Source organism: Jaculus jaculus, chromosome 3 (genome assembly GCF_020740685.1).
Source record: "Jaculus jaculus isolate mJacJac1 chromosome 3, mJacJac1.mat.Y.cur, whole genome shotgun sequence".
Lineage (NCBI taxonomy): Eukaryota > Metazoa > Chordata > Mammalia > Rodentia > Dipodidae > Jaculus > Jaculus jaculus.
This window is the reverse complement of record NC_059104.1, coordinates 52,887,264-52,907,560: the sequence shown is the minus strand read 5'-3', so window position 1 is coordinate 52,907,560 and position 20,297 is coordinate 52,887,264.

Here is a 20,297-nt window from a genome sequence, read left to right as displayed (position 1 = left end):
GTATCAGAGACTTATTTACAATGTGTGAAAACAGTTAAGAAGAAGTCTGAAGGTTAAACACAGGGGAAACTGCTGGGAAATGAAGTAGGCTAGTGCAGTTTATGTTACCAAAGAAGCAATGCCTGGGCCCTGCAGCCCTCCTGAGGAGTAACAGATCTAATCAGTTGTTCAGTTGTTTCACAAACCAAAAAAGAGTGGGTTTTTTTTTTTGGTGGGGGGAGGTTTATGCTTTTTTTGTTTTGCACTTCTGTGCATGCATGCTCATCTATGTGTAGGCACACAGGTGTGTATATGTATGTTTTTACATGTATGAGGAAGCCATAGTTTGACACTAGATATCTTTCTCTGACTCTATCCAATTTTTGTTTTGAATCAAATTTGCTCAGTGAATAAAGTTCACTGATTTAACTGGTCCAGTCATCTAACAAGCCTTAGGAATCAACTGGTCTCCACTTCCCTAGTACTGGGACTAGAGGTAAGTCTCACTAGTTGGATTTTTTTTTTCTAAATTTTTATTAAGTTTATTTATTTATCTGAGAGAGTGAGAGAGCATGCCAGGGCCTCTAGACAGTGAAAACAAACTCCAGATCCATGTGCCACCATGTGCTTCTGGCTTATGTGGGTTCTAGGGAATAAAGACTGGGTAGTCAGGCTTTGCAGGCAAGTGTGTTAATCTCTAAATAATATCTACATCCTGACGTTTATGTGAATATATTGATAGGGTTTTGAACAGTGCACCACATGGACAGGAAAAGCATGGATCCATTTGAATTATACTTGCCAGTCGAAAACTGCTTATAATGATTATGGAGGTACTGTGGATATTTTGCTTGGTGTGGAAATTACTGAATTAAGATGTCTGATGTGATCAATCACCTCTCTACCTCAGAAACCCACAATTAAAAATTTTCTAGCATAATTATGAGTATACTGCAATGTTGGCATTTATAATTTAACCTAAGTATCTTACTCAGGGCAAAGCAAATGGGCAACCTAGGAATAGAACCCAGATCAGTTTCTTAACAAAACGAAGTGTTTTCAATTTTATCATAACATATCAGTAATCCATTTCTTTGATAACATGATGATAAAGAACTTCTATGACACAATTCGAAACCATGAAGATGAACCACTGAGTAATGTCCTATTTAAATGAAACTCACTTATTTTTCTTGTGCTGATTGATGATCAGCCTTTAGTGCATTTATGCCAATAATACAAAGTATGTTCTCGCTTATATTGACTAGACTGGTTTTGAGATTTGTTTAGATAAAAGGCTAATTTAGAAAATAACAGCAATCACATTTCATCACAAGGTAGGAAGGGTATGTTAATCCCTGGTGGAGATCAGCAAGTTGTGCAGGTTTCCACTGCTTTTCACCAGGGCTTCAACACAACTTTAAGTATACATAATATGTAACCAAAAATTCAGATACACATCATATATAACTATATATAAAGACCTGTAATGTAATCAAAGTGTGAGTGTACATCTTAACAATACCTACCAAAGTTTAACAATATAGGTTTTAAACCTGTAATTTCATTTCTAGGTATGTATCTTGTAGATATAGTCACATATAGATATACTTACTCATGGTAGCATTGTTTCTTCAAGCCAAATAATTATAAAAATATAGAAAAGCAGCATAAGACACTCATAAACACACACATATCTATATCTATATAATATATAATATAATAATTATAATATATAATGTTATATATATGAGACTAATATATAGCTTTACTAGTAAAAGTTGAGAGCTTTCCTTGTGGGGAAAATACTGCAGCTATATTATCCAGTGAGCAAAAGGTATAGAGGAATATTTATGGTGCATTATTATTAGACAAAAGAGAAAAAATTATTTGTATATATATATATATATATATCTGATAATTTATAAACTTCAAATACTATCCATTAAGCTAAAACCATGTTAAAATTGAACATATCAGGTAATAGAATTATGGATCAAGAATGCAAAAGACAACTCACATTTGTATATCAACATTTAATTTCAAATATTTAAGCCATACATTTTCAAAATCTAATAGAATCCTTAATAAACTTAAAAATCTACAAATTAATACAAGTATCAAATACTCACTTTTTCTCAAATGTTAATTTGTGGTTTTAGTTTTCCATGTAGAAGATAGTGACATGACCATTTCAAATATATTCTGTATTTTATGTATAGATATAGTCACTACTCCAGGTTGTAGCTACAGTTAGATTATAAAAATAACATAAAGGTGTTGGTTTATACATTATGGTTTCTAAAGTCATACAAAACTGACTTTGGTATATTAGAAGAACTGCTAGGCCATTATAATGATTTGTTTGCTATAATACCACTTTTTTTCATAGACTTATTCTGAGATAAAATAACCAGTGTGGGGCTGGTGAGATTGCTCAGTGGTTAAGGTATTTGCCTACAAAGCTTAACTACCCAGGCTTGATTCCCCAGTACCTAAGTAAAGTCAGATTCACCAAGTGGCAGATGTATCTTGACTTCATATGCAGTAGTTAGAGGCCCTGGTGTCCATTCTCTTTCTCTCTGTCTCTTTCTTTCTGTCTCTCTCTTTCTCTCCCATTCTCTCTCTCTCTCTCTCTCTCTCTCTCTCTCTCTCTCTCTCTCTAATTGCAAAAAAATTGATAAAAATATTTAAAAATAAATTCAATGTGTATTCAAGAATTCTAAATTAGAGTTGGTTTTAGTAAAATGTTTGATCTTGAAATTTATTGTTTTGTTAGCCAAAGACATCAGTTATTGGTTTATAAAATCAAAATCACTAATATATAAACCTTAGAGAAAACTTCTGAAATTAAAGGTACATGTTATTTTGTTTAGGATGTAAATTAAAAAAAAAAAAAAGAGCTACACAAGCTTTATGTCGGACTTCTAAACTGAGAACATGGGCATTTAGTTTCAAGGAACAATAATACAACGAATTTCAGGTTCTAATTTTATAGGTATAAAAAGCACCACTTCTGGTAAGAACATCTGGCAAAAGTATCTCTGAAAACTAGTTCCACAAATTTCTAGTGCTCTTCAGAACATGGGCACTGATTGTGATTAATCAGGGAAAAGCCTTTCTCTAATAAGGCTCTGTCCAGTCCAATTGCTGAACATGACAGTCTGGAGAATTACATCGCCCAACGGTCTGCTAGTGATGGAGGTTTGAAAGATTGGCTGAATTAAATAGATCACCTTAGATGACCTTCAAAATGGGCATTTTGACTGAAGGTGAAGAAAAATCTATGCATTAATGATTTCTTATATTATGTATGTATCTTGAAAGAAAAATATTATAGGACTTTTTTATAGTTGGACTATTTCCAAGTATTATCATGCTGTCTAAATGTTGCAATCACTCAGGTAACAGCCTATGATGTGCATCCATCCCTTCACTCCTGATTACAGATAACATTTGTAGCATGAGGATGAGAGAGTGAAGTAAGAGCCTGAAGACAGAGAAAAGACATCAGGAATCATAAGATAAAAGCACCTCATTTTATGTCTTTGCCACCTCCCAGTCAAGTGTGGGCTGAAGACATTTTTTGTTATTAGAAAGTAGGATTCTAAGACAAGTGAGTCATGTCTCAGAATGCACTAGCTTCCAATATAATTAATAGCTGGAACAAGTTATGCACATTTTGTCAAGTCAACAGCAAAGATCTTGAAACTTATGTGTGGAGTTGTTGTGTGACTGAATCATCACACAATCAGAAAGCTGTTCTGATTGCATTCAGATCCCTCACTAGTCTCACCAGCACAAGACAGGATTCCATGACCCATGTACACACTTAAAATTACTTGGAAAGAAATTTGTTCAAGTACATGGAGGCAGAGTTTTAAGGAAATCTCAATTTCATAAATTAAACAAATTTTATTTGTGACATTATTTTGTTTTACATTTTAAGTAAAACAGTATAAAAGAAGGATTTTGATCTATCCAGTGAGTTTATGATTCATTGTATTATTGTCTCTTTAAAAATAAAGTATACATACAATTTTGAAAGTAGTCATATACAAGAGGAGGAAAAGAAAAATTACCATAATTTTATTAATCACACACAATTATCAGGGATGCTGATATTGACCCTCCATTTATATCTGCTTGTATTGCTATCACATGATGGATTTAATCAATCTCATCTTGATGAATACATGATCTTGTCCAATATTTCTCAGTAAATAACACTGGGCTGGGAATCACTTTAGATAAGCTGCTTCATAAGTCTGTGATTATTTCTTAAATAATAAGATATTCCTAGAAATTTAATAGTGACAATCAGTGCAAGCTTTTAACATATGTTACCATGCTGATCTCAGTAAAATTTGGAAAAACTTTAATCTCCCACCTGGACTGTTCACATTTGTTTCCATAGACTCTAAACATAAAGACTCTTGTCTTACCAAAAATCTTTTTCCAAAATAAATGCTAAGTAAGTATATTTTGTTCAAATGCATATTTCCTTTATGATAAAAATGAAAATTTATAATTGAATTACTTGTTAATTTTTAAACTGATTCCAAACTGACACTGCTAATCACTAGCAATGAAGTTCTCCAACATCATACCCTTTCTTACATGAGGCACTGGAAACAAACAAAAGAACTTTACATAACATAAATGAAAATGGATGAATTCAATCTAAACATTAGAACACACAAGGCAAATTTGAATTGGTGATTCTACAAAATGTCAAATGTATGAATATTCTAGAAAGATAAACTAATAAAATACTATAGCCCTTTAAGACTAAGGCAATGTAATTAACAAAAGGGGTACACCCAGTCTGGATATAAAATCCAGAAATAGGTAGTATTAGAGTAATAGGAAAAAAAATAATGAATTAATAGTAATGGGTTCTTGTTAATTTCTTAGTTTTATTTATTGTTCTACATTTACATAAAGTTATCCACTGAGAAAGCTGATTGAAGGACATGGCCAAGTACATGTACTATATTTACAACTTGTTAGCAGCTTTAAAAAATAATTTCAACTAGTGAGATCTATGAAAATGTTTTATCATTTACGTAATATACTTACAGATATGTGGATAACATGTCATACTATATAAGTTTATTTTTGGTTCACATATTACAAAATATACATTTAAATTAACAAATACCTTAAAATTAAATTTTAAAAAGCATGTTAATGGAATATTTTAATAAATATTTGAAAATAACTATAACTAAAGAAAATAATATATTTAGTGAAAATAATTCAATTTTAGTTATCAACATACAATATAAATAAATAATAATCTGAGTAATTATAACTACTTATGAAATATAGAATCTGTATAAAGTTGTCTATTACAATTCCACATATCCCAAGGATGAAGGCATATGAGTAAACACACTATTCATAAATTGTGTGCTAAGTTCATTGTTGTCCCTTATGACAGGATCATGTCCTATATTCAGACATTTAGCTGATTTCTTTCATCATATAATTTCAAATAAGGATATAATTTGCAATAAATAATTAATGAAAATGTGGTGGTTTGATTCAAGTGTCCCCAATAATCTTAATGTGTTATGAATTCTAGGTCCCCAGCTGGTGGCAATTTCATAATTGTAATCTTTTTGGAAGCAGTGTATTGTTGGGTGGGCCTATGGCTGTTATAGCAACCCTTGCCAGTGTTTGGCACACTCTCCTGCTGCTGTTGTCTACCTGATGTTGGTCAGGAGGTGATGTCCACACTCTTCTCATGCTATCATTTCCCCCTGCCATCATAGAGCTTTTCCTTGGGTCAAAATTAACCTTTTCCTCCCACAAGCTTCTCTTGTTCAGGTGTTTTCTGCAAGCAATGTGAAGCTGACTGCAATGGTTAATATACGATTTCCAGTTGCTGGAGATATAACATGGAAGTTCATTTCTAGAAATGATACATTGAATAGTACATGCACAAGTAGTTTATAAGATACTTTCATTAACTGTGCATCAGATTTATGTCTTGTAAAAATCACCTGATATAATTGACTTATAGATAGAAAACACTTACTTTGGCTCATGATTTTTAAAAAATATTTTCCTTGTTTATTCATTAGAAAGAGAGAGAGAGAGAGAGGCACATGGATAGACAATGAGCTCACTAAGGCTTCTAGTCACTGTAAATGAACTCCACACATATGAACCAACTTATACATATGGCTTATGTGGGTACTGGGGAATCAAATCTATGTCCTTAGGCTTCACTGGCACCTTAACCACTAAGCAAATCTCATCAGCTCTGGCTCACATTTTCAGAGATTTTAGTCCATCATTAATTGGAATGTTGTTTCTGAGTTTTAATGAGAATACCATGTCAGATAGTATATAATAGAGAGAAACTGCTTACCTCATGAAGGCTTGTAAAAAGAGACAGAAAGAAGTGTGAGGATGAGAAGAAGTTCTCAGTAGCATGTATGCAAGCATCTCCTGTCTCAGGGACCACCTCCCAAGTTTCTGTGACTTCATGTTTTCCAAATATGCCACCAAACTAGAAATCTATCAGTGAATTAATTCAGAATATAGACCTTACATGAACTAACCACCTCTGTACTCTGTTTCACTGTCAACTAAGTCTTCAGTACATGACTGTTTAGTGGCTATTACACATCTAAGCCATAATATTCCCATGGCCTCCGAAGGCTCATCTCTATCTCATAATGCAAAATGTGGGTAATTCATTTCCAAGATTCCCTAAATCTTAACTGGTTCATCTTTCTTTCAATATCTGAATTCATACTATCCTCTGAGATTCAATGCAACTGTTATATACAAGCCTTCCTAAAATTCAAAACAGGAAGTTACATACTTGCTTGTGATACCCAATGTGTGAAATGGTGCAGCATAAACATCCCTATCCTAAAAATGAGCATATGAGTACACAGTAGTAATAGGAATAAATCAAAACTCAAACCCTAATCATTCCATATCTTGAATCTGGAACTTGTGACGTTGAAACGTCTTCCCAAGGGGCTTAACAACTCTTCCCTTATAACCTAGCCAGCTTTATCCTACATACCTACTACCTTGCAATGGTTGCATTCATTCCTTGCTGCTTTTATTTCGCCCATAAATCTTCCATGTTCCTAACATCTCTAACTTCCCTGGGTCTCCAATGAAGCTTCATCTGCAATCTCACAGCTCCATTCCTCAGCCCCACAGATTGGCCACAGAGCTGCTAGGCCTGTTACAAAATGGCTTTTCTTTGAATTCTGAGTGAAAACCTCTATGGTTCCACAATTTGTGTGTTCTGAATGCATGCCAAACCACCAGCATGGGTGTGTCATTGGAGCCAATGGGACCAACACTCTTGCAAACACCTTGGGCCAAAGTCTGGACAACTGAGCATCCTTAGAACTCTGAGCAAACAGGTTCTTATGTGGCTCTGTGAGAAGAGGGCATCTGTCTTCTCAAATGGCAGGTTTACTTTTTATAATATTGGCATGTGAGGGTTCTGATCTACTGGTTCTTAAGATTTCCACATATTATCTTTCTTATCATTCTGGTACAATTAATGGTGCTAATATTTTCACCAACTTTCTTCCCCAAAATTTGAAATTCCCTCTTTCTCTAGACATAATATGATAATTTCAAAGATTTTACTTCAGTTTCTCACTGTGAATCTGGCTGAAAGCAACAATCAACATTTATGACATGGTGTATATGCTGTTTTGCCTTGAAATGCCTTCCTCCAGACTACTTAGCTCAAAACCTTTATATCCAACCTTATATAAAGCCTCAGGCAATGGGGGAAAAGTAAAAAAAAAATTCTTGCATAAATGGCTTCTACTCCAATTTTTGACAGTCTTCCTTAGCCCCTTAAATCTCAATGATCACAGCCTTTACCCTCTGTATTCCTATCTACATTCTAGTTTTTCATGCTCCCAGAAAATTTACTCATATAAGTTCTGCTTATAGCATTCTAATCTTTCCTAGCCTATTTTTCCAAAAGTTCTAACAAAGTTCTGACAAACCAGTTCCAAGGACTTTTTATGCACATGGTCAAATATGTTCACAGTTACAACCCTGGCTCAAGGTTCCACTTCTCATACCACTGATGTTTCTATTAGTTTGAATAAATACCTGACACAATCAACTCAGAAGGGAGGAAAGATTTACTTCCTTCTGTGGCTTCTGAGGTTTAGCTTCATGGTCACTTGGATCCTTTGTTTCTGGATGAAGTAAGGCAGACATCATGGTAACATCATGGTGAGGAATACATAGCCAGTGTAATTGGACTGATTTCCTCATCATGATATCAGAGGAGGAGAATAAGGAGCCTGAAATAATATTTAACCCTCCAAAGCATAGACTAAAAAGCTCACTCCCATAAACTAGTTCCAATCTCTTAAATTTACATCCTCTTTCAATAATATATCAAATTACCAAACCCATCAATACATTAGGCCAATGATGAAACTAGAGCTCTCATTATCTAATCTCTGAACTCTTTTGCATTGAGAAATAAGCTTGTACTGAGAAGTTTTTGAGAGAAACCTCATACCCAAATCTATTTTCTTAACAAAGTAATCACTGGTTTCTCTGGCTCTCAAACATGCAGATATGCTCATCAACTACCTATCAAGGCTCAAGCCAATCTAATGAATCCCCTTTTAAAATTATATACGTAGGGCTAAGGAGAGAACTCAGTCATTAAAGTGCCTACCATGTACTCAAGAGGACCTGAATTTAGTCTTCTACACCTATGTTAATAACACAGGCATGTAATTCCAATTCTAACTAAGTGGTCACAGGCAGATCTCTGTAGTTCACTGACTGGCCTAGTCTAGCCTACCTGGTAAGGTCAAATTATAGAAATATAACATATATACGTGTGTGTGTGGCGTTAATTTACATGTATATGTATATATCATCACCCTAGAGAATCCTGGATCATACACTGCTCTATGAATCTAGAGAACTCTTGGTATATATTGAACACTGAATCAAAACTTCAGAATATACCTTATATTCATTAAATATTCATTAAAATTTCATTATATTCATTAAAATATTCATTAAAATTGATTATAGTATATAACATAACTGATTACATGCATAACATAATTGATTATAGTATATAACATAAAATAAATGTTCACCAATTGCTAGTTATAACTTCCATGAATTTATTCACTATAAAAATACCATTAGCTAGAAATTGCTATAAATAAATTTTATAAAATTCTATTTTGAATATATGTGCATATTTATACATACATGTCCATATATCTACAAAACCATTGTTTGAAGAAAATGTATCTACACAATATATAAAAACTATGGACACACCTGGTGTTTGGCAAGATCCCATATGAGGTGACACTACCATGTAGTCAAAAAGAGAACAGCACTGTCTTTAAACATTTAAAGGGTTCAGGTAGCTTGATTCTCAACAGAATTTCATTTACTTTACCGAAATCACACAGATCTTGCAGGATGATAGTAAAATCCTGTAGACATAGCTAAGAGTAGCTGTTCACAACACATACAGTCCTAGGAGTGGCCCCTCTGCAATACCATCCAATTCTATCTCAGATACCTGGTATCACAGGCATTGGTTTTGGCAATGTGTGCTCATTTTCATTCTTTTCTCTTCTGATTGTTAATTAATTTTGTACTCAGTGAATACAGTCAAGTTGGCACCATTGTTAGCCTCTCCCTGCCCTCCCCCCTCCTCCACCTCCTTGTTGAGGTATATAGTTCATACATTGTGGGGTTGACCCTCAGTTGTGGGTAGGAGGAGAAGTCTTTGTGTATCATGACCCAACAAGTAAAGAGAGAGTCAGGTGTAGTGACACATGCATTTCATCCCAGCACTTGGGAGGCAGAGATAGGTGGATCATCATGAGTTCAAGGCCACCTTGAAACTACATAGTGAATTCCAGGTCAGCCTGAGCTACAGTGAGTGAGACCCTACATGGGAAAAAAAAAAAAAAGAGAGAGAGAGAGAGAGAGAGAGACAGGGAGGGAGAGAGAGAGAGAGAAGAAAAAGTTTGGATTTTAGTGAGAAGAAAAAGTTTGCATTTAAACTGTTTTTCTTACCAAAATAACATTTAGAGAGGTTTGAACCTTTGAGAAATCCATATAAAATCCCACTGGTCCAGAGAATATGAAGTGAATGAGGAATAATATATATCAAGCACAAATTAATTTTCTATAGGGTGAAAGCTAAACCTTAGAAAGGTTCAGGAACATCTCATAACATAAAATTTGGAGAATCTAACTTTTAGAGTCTTGAGCATGCTAGAATGTGCTCTCAAAAATACACATACAACTTTGTTTCTTGAAACTCTAACCTTTAAGAACAATGAATACATAATTCTCATGATGTTCTACAGATCGTTTCTCAACTTGAGAAATTCATAATTTATTGAGCATCTCCGTTGATTACCATCTTTGCCAAATGTGGGTTAAGAAAGTTCTATAAAGTTATTCTAGCCTGGACTTAACATACCATGGCAAAATTTATGGCATTAGACATATTTGTTTTACATATTTCATGGAATTTCAGGGTAGGAAAATCATAACATAGGTCTTGCACAATTTGATAAAGGCCATGTCACTTGCAGCAGATATTGACCGCTGGTACAAGTCTTGGCTCTAGGAGAAACAGATCACTGAACTATGAGCTTCAACTGGCCATGTAGGTCATGCTGCCCAAGCTGAGCTGAGTTCCATCAAAACCAATCCTGTCTGAAATTAAGCTAGGCCAGAGTAATTTATGGTTGAGGGAAGTTATGCATACTGAATCAGGCAAGCATAGGAACAAAGGCCACAGGAAAGTGGTGGCACTAATATACCTACCTTCTGTTGACACAAAGGTCTTAACATTCTAAAACTGTTCTTTTTTCCCACCTCCTTTTTTAAATTTATGCTGGTCTTCCAATCTTTTTTCTTTTAGACCTTTCATCAATCAACCAAATAAGGCCTGTAACTATAGATGGATAAAGAATGTAAAAAAAAATCTCTAACATAATATGCTGAATGACAGTTTTCCTCAAGTGTTTTCTAACATTACAGACATATATGTGTGTATATATATATATATATATATATATCTTGCTTCATATATATATATTGCTTTTAAGTCCATGACAGAGTATTGTTGTATAAGTTGTAAGGCAATATTCATTAAATTTTCCTATAGATTACTTGGCACCGCACCATTGACTATATTAAATTGCTTCTGAAACTTTGTCAAAATTATTCTTAACCTATTATATTGATCTATTTGTAGGTTTTATAGCGTATTCTAATTACCTATGTATCCATCAACAAATACCATCATCTTGTTTATTATAGCTGTATAAAATTCTGAAATATGTACATATTAATTTTTTCTTAATATTTATTTCTAAAGTTGTTTTAGATGTATCATTCATTCACCTTTCCTTATAAATTTGAAGATAATATTGTTGATCTATACATACAAACAATTTTTCTGGAACTTTGAATTAAATCTGTAAATGAGTTTATGTAAACAACTTGTAGAAAATGACAACTTTGAAATGTTGTATTCTCATCTATGATCATCATTTGTATCTCCATTTATTAAGACTTTTTCTTACTATACTTGATATCTGCACCTCTATGTACATATCCGTCCTATTCACAATAAGAAGAAATTAGAGTTAGCTACATGCCTCTCTCTCTCTCTATCTATCTATGTATCTATCGAGACACACACACACACACACACACACACACACACACACACACACACATATAAGAATTTTATTCTGCCATAAAAAAAACACATTAAAAACTTTCAAGAGAAATATATTAAGTTGAGTGAGGTAACACCCAGGGGCAAATAAACATACTGCATGGTTTTCCTGATAAGGATCCTTACTTTATATATATGGGAATGAGCATGGATAGAGTTCAGTGGGTTACTTGTTGCTGTAACAAAATATCCAACCAAGGGCAACATAAGAGTAGATGGGTTTATTTTGGCTCTCAGTTCCTGAGGATACAGCCCATCACTGCAGGAAAGTTATAGCAGCAGGAATAGGAAGCAGCTGACTACATTGAATCTATACTCAAAAAACACAGAGCTGTAAGTGCTCATGTTCTTAGATCACCTCCTTTTTATTCAGTCTGGGATTCCAGCCCATGGAATGTTGCCACTTTTGGGTCTCCCAACCCAACCTAGAAACCCCCTCACAGACATTGGTTGAATATATATTTCCTAGGAGATTCTAGGCCCATTAGAGTGTACAATTAATATTAACAATCATCATCATGAAGCTTAGAAAGCGATACTTGAGAGTGGCAAAGAAGCTTTATGGAAAGAGTCTGAAATGGGCAATGAAACACAAGGAGAATGAAGGGAGAAAGGGGAACATGGTGTGCAACAAGGTGGAGGTCAGGGAGATGGGGATAGAGCTACAAAGGAGGACCATCTGAAACAATGTATGTAAAATGTTAGCGGGAGAGATGGCCTAGCAGTTAAGGCTCTTGCCTGTGAGGCCTAAGAACCCAGATTGGATTCCCAGTACCCACATAAGCCAGATGCACAAGGGGGTGCAAGCATCTGAAGTTTGTTTGTTGTGGGTGAAAGTCCTGGTGTGCCATTTTCTCTCTCTCTCCCAAATAAATAAATAAAAGATATATTTTTAAATGCCATCAGGAACTTGTTTATATGTAGTCTAATTAAAAATGGAGCTGGGGAGGTGTCTCAGGAGATAAAATACTTATTATACAACATGAAAGCCTGAGTGCTGATTCTCAGAACTAACAGTGAAAAGCTAAATACAGCAGCAAGCAGATGTAATTCCAGCACTCCTCTGATGAGAGGGGAGGAGGAGACAGGAGAATCTCTGGATGTCGGCCTAGTGTGCTTCATTGAACAGCAAAAAGACCCTACCCCAAATCAGATAGAAAGCAAAGGTCAGCACGCACAAGTTGTCCTCTGACCACCACATTTGCACGGTAGCACATGCCCACCTGCCCGCATTCTCATATACATACATAACGTACACACACAACATGTATGTAAAAGAACAAGATCATTTTTAAAAAGTATGAGGTAGGGACTGAGAAGATGTCTCAGAGGTGAATGAACCTTCAAGCCTGGGTTTGTTCCCATGTAAAGCTAGCCACTAAAAGTGGCACATGTTTGGAGGTTGTTAGCAGTTCTAAGGGGCTCTCGCATTCTCTCTCAATCTCTCACTCAACCACAAAAAAAAAAAAAAAAAATCAAAAGTAAAGATAAAGAATATTATCTAAAAATAAATTTGGAAATGCTTGTTAAATTCTTCAGTAAAATTGTCTTTATTCAAAGATTTCTAAGAATCTTCAACAAGAACAACAACAACAACAAAAAAAAACCCAATTCCATAGCAATTCTGGTATTATATACAACATTTCACATGTCAAGAATGATGTCAGTTTGTGTTTTTATAACTACTGTTTAATCTAAGTGATCACATTTTTGTTTTTTGGTTTTTAAAAATATTTTTATTTTATTTATTTATTTGACAGAAAGAGAGAGAGAGAGAGAGAGAATGGCACGCAAGGGCCTCCAGCCACTGCAAAGGAACTCCAGATGCATGTGCCCTCTTGTGTACCTGGCTAACATGGTTCCTATCTGGGGAATCAAACCTAGTTCCTTTGGCTTTTCAGGCAAACACCTTAACCACTAAGCCATCACTCAGCCAGTGACCACATTTTGGAATTACTTTTAGTATCGATCTATAGACATATATACACATATATGGATAGATTTGTGGATGTATGTATGTGGTGTGCATGCATGTATGTGAACATGTATGTGTGTGCACTTGGTATCTTCTTCAATTGCTTTATGTATTGCAGCTGTGTCTCTCACTTGAACCCAGAGCTTTCCCATTTCATCTAGTCTAACTAGCCAAAGTGCTATGTCCCATCCCTAGTACTGGCATTACAGGCCTGCAGCCACACCCACCTGCCATCTACATGAATGTTATGGATCCGACCCCTGTTCCTCGTGCTTGCATGGCAAGTGCTTTATCCATGCATCTTCTCAGCACCTTTATTATATATTTGTGTTTAAAATGTCTATAAAATATCTGTTAAACTGCTAATAATGGTAATTTTTCTCTCATCTGTTCTTAATAATTTTGAAAAATGTTCATCAATTTTGAAATGTTTAAAACACATATCCTTTTCTCTCTGTTTTCTCTCTTGCTTTCTTTTTTGTTTTAAATTATGTTTACTAACATTTGTCATTATGATTTCCTTATTTCTGCTTGTTTTGGTTTAATATTATTATTCTCTTTTGTTTCGGGATTTGATGTGAGAATTTAGGCTATATGAGGAGATTTTTAGTGTTCATTTTTAAAAAATATTTTATTTATTTATTTATTTATTTATTTATTTATTTATTTATTTATGTATTTAAGAGAGAAAGAGAGAGTGAGAGAAAGAGGCAAGTAGAGAGAGAATGGGTGCACCAGGGCCTCCAGTCACTACAAACGAACTCCAGACACATGAACCACCTTGCGTGTCTGGCTTACATAGGTCCTGAGGAATCAAATCTGGGTCCTTAGGCTTCACAGGTAGGTGCCTTAATGTCTAAGCTATCTCTCCAGTCCCAGATTGTTTATTTTTTTTACAGAACTTTTCTACATAGTCCAGCCTGATTTTTAACTCATAATTCTTCTACCCTCAGCCTTCTACATGCCATAATTACAGTCAAAGGCCACTCTTCTTCACACAGATGGATGAATATTGATTTTTTGTTTCTTCTTCTGCCCTGCAGGAGTTGCAAACTTAGAGCCTTCTTTATGCTAGACTTGCATTGTGGAGCTACATCCCCAGTGCTTCTTCTATTTTGTAATGTACAATGGTGTATGTAGTTTCTATTCATTAGTGCGTAGTCCACATGTTGGATGTATAGCACAATCATTCATAAATTTAAATTTATTGTTTTCTTTGTGATTTAGTCTGTGATAGAGAGACAAATTAGAAGGGTATTATTTGATCTTTTCTTTCTATAGTTTTACTTTCTCCTAAACATCAATAATTTATTTGAACTTTGACTTCACAGTTGCCACAGAATATACCTGTATTAGTTAGGATTTTTTCAGCATTCAAAGCCAATAAAACATAGACACAGATATGCATATAAACAGCAACAAAGAGATTAATTGTGAGAGATTTGTTCACAAATTTATGGAGGCCAGTATGTTCCATATTTGTCATCTGCATATTGGGAGCAAAACAAAGCCACTATTAGAGCTCCAGTCCAAGGGTAAAGGTCTGTAAACCAAAGCAGCCAATTGTGATTCCTAATATGATTCTGAACACCTGAGAAATGAGAGCACCAGGTCAGGAGAAGATGGATGTCTTAGTTCTAGAACAGAGATAAAATTTGACACCTTCTTCTCTTCTGTTGTATCTTTTGTTTTTAGTGACTTATATCCTAATAGATACAGATGGATGTTTTACAAGAACATTCCTTAACCGAACAAGAAGAAACATGCAACTGAGCACCTAAATTTTCATCTTTAAGCATTTTGTTTGAATTTAGTTAATGAACTAGAATTTGGTCAACTTACCTTTGTGCACGTGGAAAAATATGTATTTTGTGGCTAGGGACATAAGGTTCTTGAGACAGAGATGACCTCCTTATAACAAGAGGACAGACTACCTGAATGAAAAATTTTCAGAATATATTTTGGCTCATAATTCATGCAATATAGTCCACTATGGCAGGGAAGGAATGGTAGTGGTTAGCTCCATGGGTGAGTGGCATGGGGGGTGACAGCTGGTCATATCGCACCAGCATTCACGATGCAGAGCACTGAGAAAGCAGAACAAGAAACAATCCCTACCACTAATGTCAACTTCTTCCAGCATGCTCTATTTCCCAACATTGTACTCACTAGTGACAGTGTTCAAACACATGGGTCTATAGGTAATATTACACATTCAATCCATAACAACTGCCAAGGAGAGATAACTGAGATAAGATAATACCAGACCTTGATAAAATACTTGTTTTCCTTTAGCCTCATACATTTTAGATACTTTCTCCAAAGTGTCTCTCTTTGTTCAACTTTATACAACTTTCTATTCAAACAATTAGGATTTTCTACTCTGTTGGGATTTTTTTTTTTACCCTTGTGATGATCTCATGCCAAATACAATTTTCAATCAATTTATGTTTTTATGTAATTAATTTTTTACAGGCCAAAATAATTTTCAGACTTAGCCAAAGATCCCAGAAGAGGAAAGAAAAATCCATTGCTTCATAGAAAGGGGGGGGGGGATTTTTCAATTAGGGTATGAATTTTGAAAGTAAGAGGGTATGTACATAAGTTTGATATAAGTACAAGAGTAGAAGAAGGTGTCAAATTTTATCTCTGTTCTAGAACTAAGACATCCATCTTCTCCTGACCTGAAATATTGGTGCTCTGAAAAATGTAAGGGAAATAGAATTATGGAAAGAAATATTGAATTAATGCAACAACAAACCCAGGAATTCCATTAGACACTAAAAGCTGAGAAAAAGACCAAGAATATTTTATCAATCTCTTATATATAGAAACTGGAACTGACAAAACTTAAAGTTTTGCTTCATAAGAATTGCTTTTGATATTGGCATCCAGAATTATTACATAATATGCACATATTGTTATAATCCATTAAAACTATGACAATTTTCATCAAAGATGTAAGAATCTCACACACAGGGTTGAAGTGCCCATCTATAATTTCCAAATTTATTTATCTAGGTCAGACATTTTAGTTTTTGTTTGATGATTTATTGTTTGACACACACATTCAAAATTGCTATATTGGGCTAGAGAGACAACTCTGGCTAAGGCACTTACCTGCAAAGCCTAAGGACCTGAGCTTAATTCCCTAGTACCCATGTAAAGCCAGATACACAAAGTGGCACATGCATCTGAACTTTGTTTGTAGCAGATGGAGGCCCTTCCATGCCCATTCTCTGTTTCTTTTCTCCCTATTTCTCTTACTGCTAGCAAAAATAATAATAATAAAAATATTTAAAAATACAATTGTTATGACTTTTGATTTGATTCCTTCATAACTATATAATTTCACTCTTGCCCCCATCAATTTTCTATGCTCTGAAATCTACTTTGTCTGATGTCAATGAAAACATTACTGCTTTCTTTTGGCTAGTGATTGACAGATATATCATATTCTATCTTTATTTCTTCAATGCTGGAGGTCAAATCCAGGGTTGTGTGCATGCTTGGCAATCACTTTGTCACTGAGATACATCCCTGTAAATCAACCTATTCATTCAATGTCAACTTACCTATATATGTGACTTATGTTAGCATATAAACTTTGCTTAGCTCATGTTTTATAATCCTTCCCCCAATCTGCATTTTACTCTGTGTATCTTATTTATATAAAATAATATGTACCTTGTTGCAGTCAGGTTCACATTGCTGGTAGAAATCACCCAATCAAAAAAGAGGTTTATTTTGACTTATACGCTTGAAGGGAAGCTCCATGATGGAAGGGGAAAATGATGGCATGATCAGAGGGTGGACATCACCCCCTGGCCATCATAAGATGGACCATAGCAACAGGACAGTATGCCAAACACTGGCAAGGGGACAGTGGCTATAATATTCTCTCTCCCCAACAATAACACTGCTTCCTGGAGGTGTTAATTCTCAAATCTCCATCAGCTGTGAACCTAGCATTAAGAACACCTGAATAAAACCACCATATTCCACCCCTGACCCCCATAAACTGATAACCATACATGATGTAAAACATTCATCCAACTTTAAAAGTTCCCATAGTTGTTTTCAATTCCAATGATGTTCATACATACCCCAATCCAAGATCTTTTAACTGAGCAATAATATACCATAATAATAATAATAATAATAACCTAAAAAAATCTATAATGACACAGCATAAACATTCACACTGCAAAAGATGGCATTGGGCATAGCAAAGAAACATTCAACCAATACAAGGGCAAACATCAAATTCTGTAGCTTCAAGTACAACAACTCTAGCCAGTGACAAATCTCCAAGTACAATAATTCTAAGCAGCAACTAGTCTTGGGCATTCCAATTCTGCCCCATTAGCTAGGCTCCTCACAGTCCTGGAAAACTTCATCAAGGCCAACAGCTTTTCTTAGCAGCCATCTCATGGTCCCAGAATATCCACTGGGTCTCTACTGCAAATCCACAGTTAATCCTCATGGCCCATGGGGTTTCCATGCAGGCATTCAGAAAACTTGCTTCACACTGCCCATGGCCATTTCCAAAACACAAGACCATGTTGCAAACTCAATGACCCTCTCTTTCCTGCATTTCTTATATTCCACATTACCAGGTACAGTGCCAATCTTGTTAATCCAAGGAGAAATAAAGCACTTTGAAGATGGGCTAGTGACTGTGTGGGGTGAAGACCAATGGCTCCTCAGGAAGCCCCAGGCCTTTTGTGCTGGATTGGGACTGCTGAGTCATCTGGCCACATGGACTGAGCAGCAACTTGGTTCCTTGGTTCTCTAGCCTGCAACTGCTATTAGACTACTGTAAATTAATCCAGTATATTCCCCTTTTTAATATAATTCATTCTAAAAGTTCTGTTCCTCTAGAGAACCCAGAATAATACAGATTTTGATACCAGGGTTGGTTCTAGAGAAACAGAATTGTAAGGATAGATTTCTGTAGTGGGCTTGCTGCTATCTGGGGTTGGCTTTCCAATTTCAATGCTACTAAAGGCCCTAGTGGTGATAAGAAGAGCACTTTAACTAGAAATAAGGAGGGAACTAATAATCCATTGTTGCAGTCCGGTTCGCATTGCTGGTAGAAATTACCCAATCAAGAGCAGTTTCTGGGAAAAAGAGATTTATTTTGGCTTACAGGCTTGAGGGAAGCTCCAAGATGGCAGGGGAAAATGATGGCATGAGCAGAGGGTGGACAGCACCCCCTGGCCAACATAAGGTGGGACACAGCAACAAAAGGGTGTGCCCAACACTGGCATGGGGAACCTGGCTATAAAGCCCTTAAGCCTGCCCCCAACAATATACTCCCTCCAGGAGGCATTAATTCCCAAACATCCATCAGCTGGGAACCTAGCATTCAGAGCACCTAAGTTTATGGGGGACACCTGAATCAAACCACCACATCCATGGTGTGAACTATTAAAAGAACTCTGTGTGATACATGTACTTGGTAATCCTGAGTCATGTCTTGTGAAGAGCAAGGACTTTGGTGACTCTGTATTTAAAACATTTGAATATTTGTGGAAAAGTAAGACAAATGATGAGGCCAGATTGTTGCTTCTAGCATTTCTAGACAAACTTGAGGGAACAACAGAAGCTCAGAGAGGAAAATTCCAAGCGTAAGACTCACATACATGATCTCAAGGTTTCTAAGGGTGCCCTGCAGGAGAGACTTCTCTCTAGCCAGAACAGGGTCCAAATTGCAAAAAACCAAACCCAAGCTCTCATTGTGAGATTGGCTAACTTGCAACATAAACTCAAATCCTAGCCTCACTGGCTATCAAAAGTTAAAGTGAGGGCATTGATTGGAAAAAATGTGGGATCTTGTGATTTGGGATGTTGATGTGTAGGAAGACTCTGAAGAGTCTGGGGACATTGAAATGTCAGATTCTGAAGAATTTGTTTTGGATGAAAATATGACCTTCCTTCCTTTAGTAGTGGTTGTATCCTCCACACCCTGAAGTATTACTCTTCCAACCTTTGCCTGAGGGAATTAAACCCTCTTTGTCTGAGGAATCAGCAGGAGGTGCTCGTGCTTCTTAGTTCCCACCCATTTTCCCTCTATGCCCATAACCAGATGGAAGGCTAGGCCGACCCCTAAAGGTGAGATAGACAGTGTGACACAAGAGGAGGTGAGGTACACCCCTAAAGGATTTCAGGAGTTTTCTAACTTGTAGAGGCAGGAGCATAGGGAATGTGTGTGGGAATGGATTTTAAAGGTATGGGATGATGGAAGAAGATAAAATTAGATCAGGCTGAATTTAATAAAATGGGCCCACTGAGCAAAGATTTTAGATTTAACACTGCAGCTCATGCAATTGGAAGAGGTGCCAAGAGTTTATTTGATTGGTTGGCTGAAGTATGGATCCAAAGATGGCCTATTGTGAATGAGCTTGAGCTGCCTGATATCCCTTGGCTTAATGTTGATGATGGGACTAAAAATCTCAGAGAATGCAGGAGTGGAATTGCCATGTAAGCTCACCTTTGTACCAATAATGGGAGCCTCCAAAAGATGTGTCCTGCACTAACACTTTAAGAAACAGATTTGTAAGGGGAGCATCAGCATCC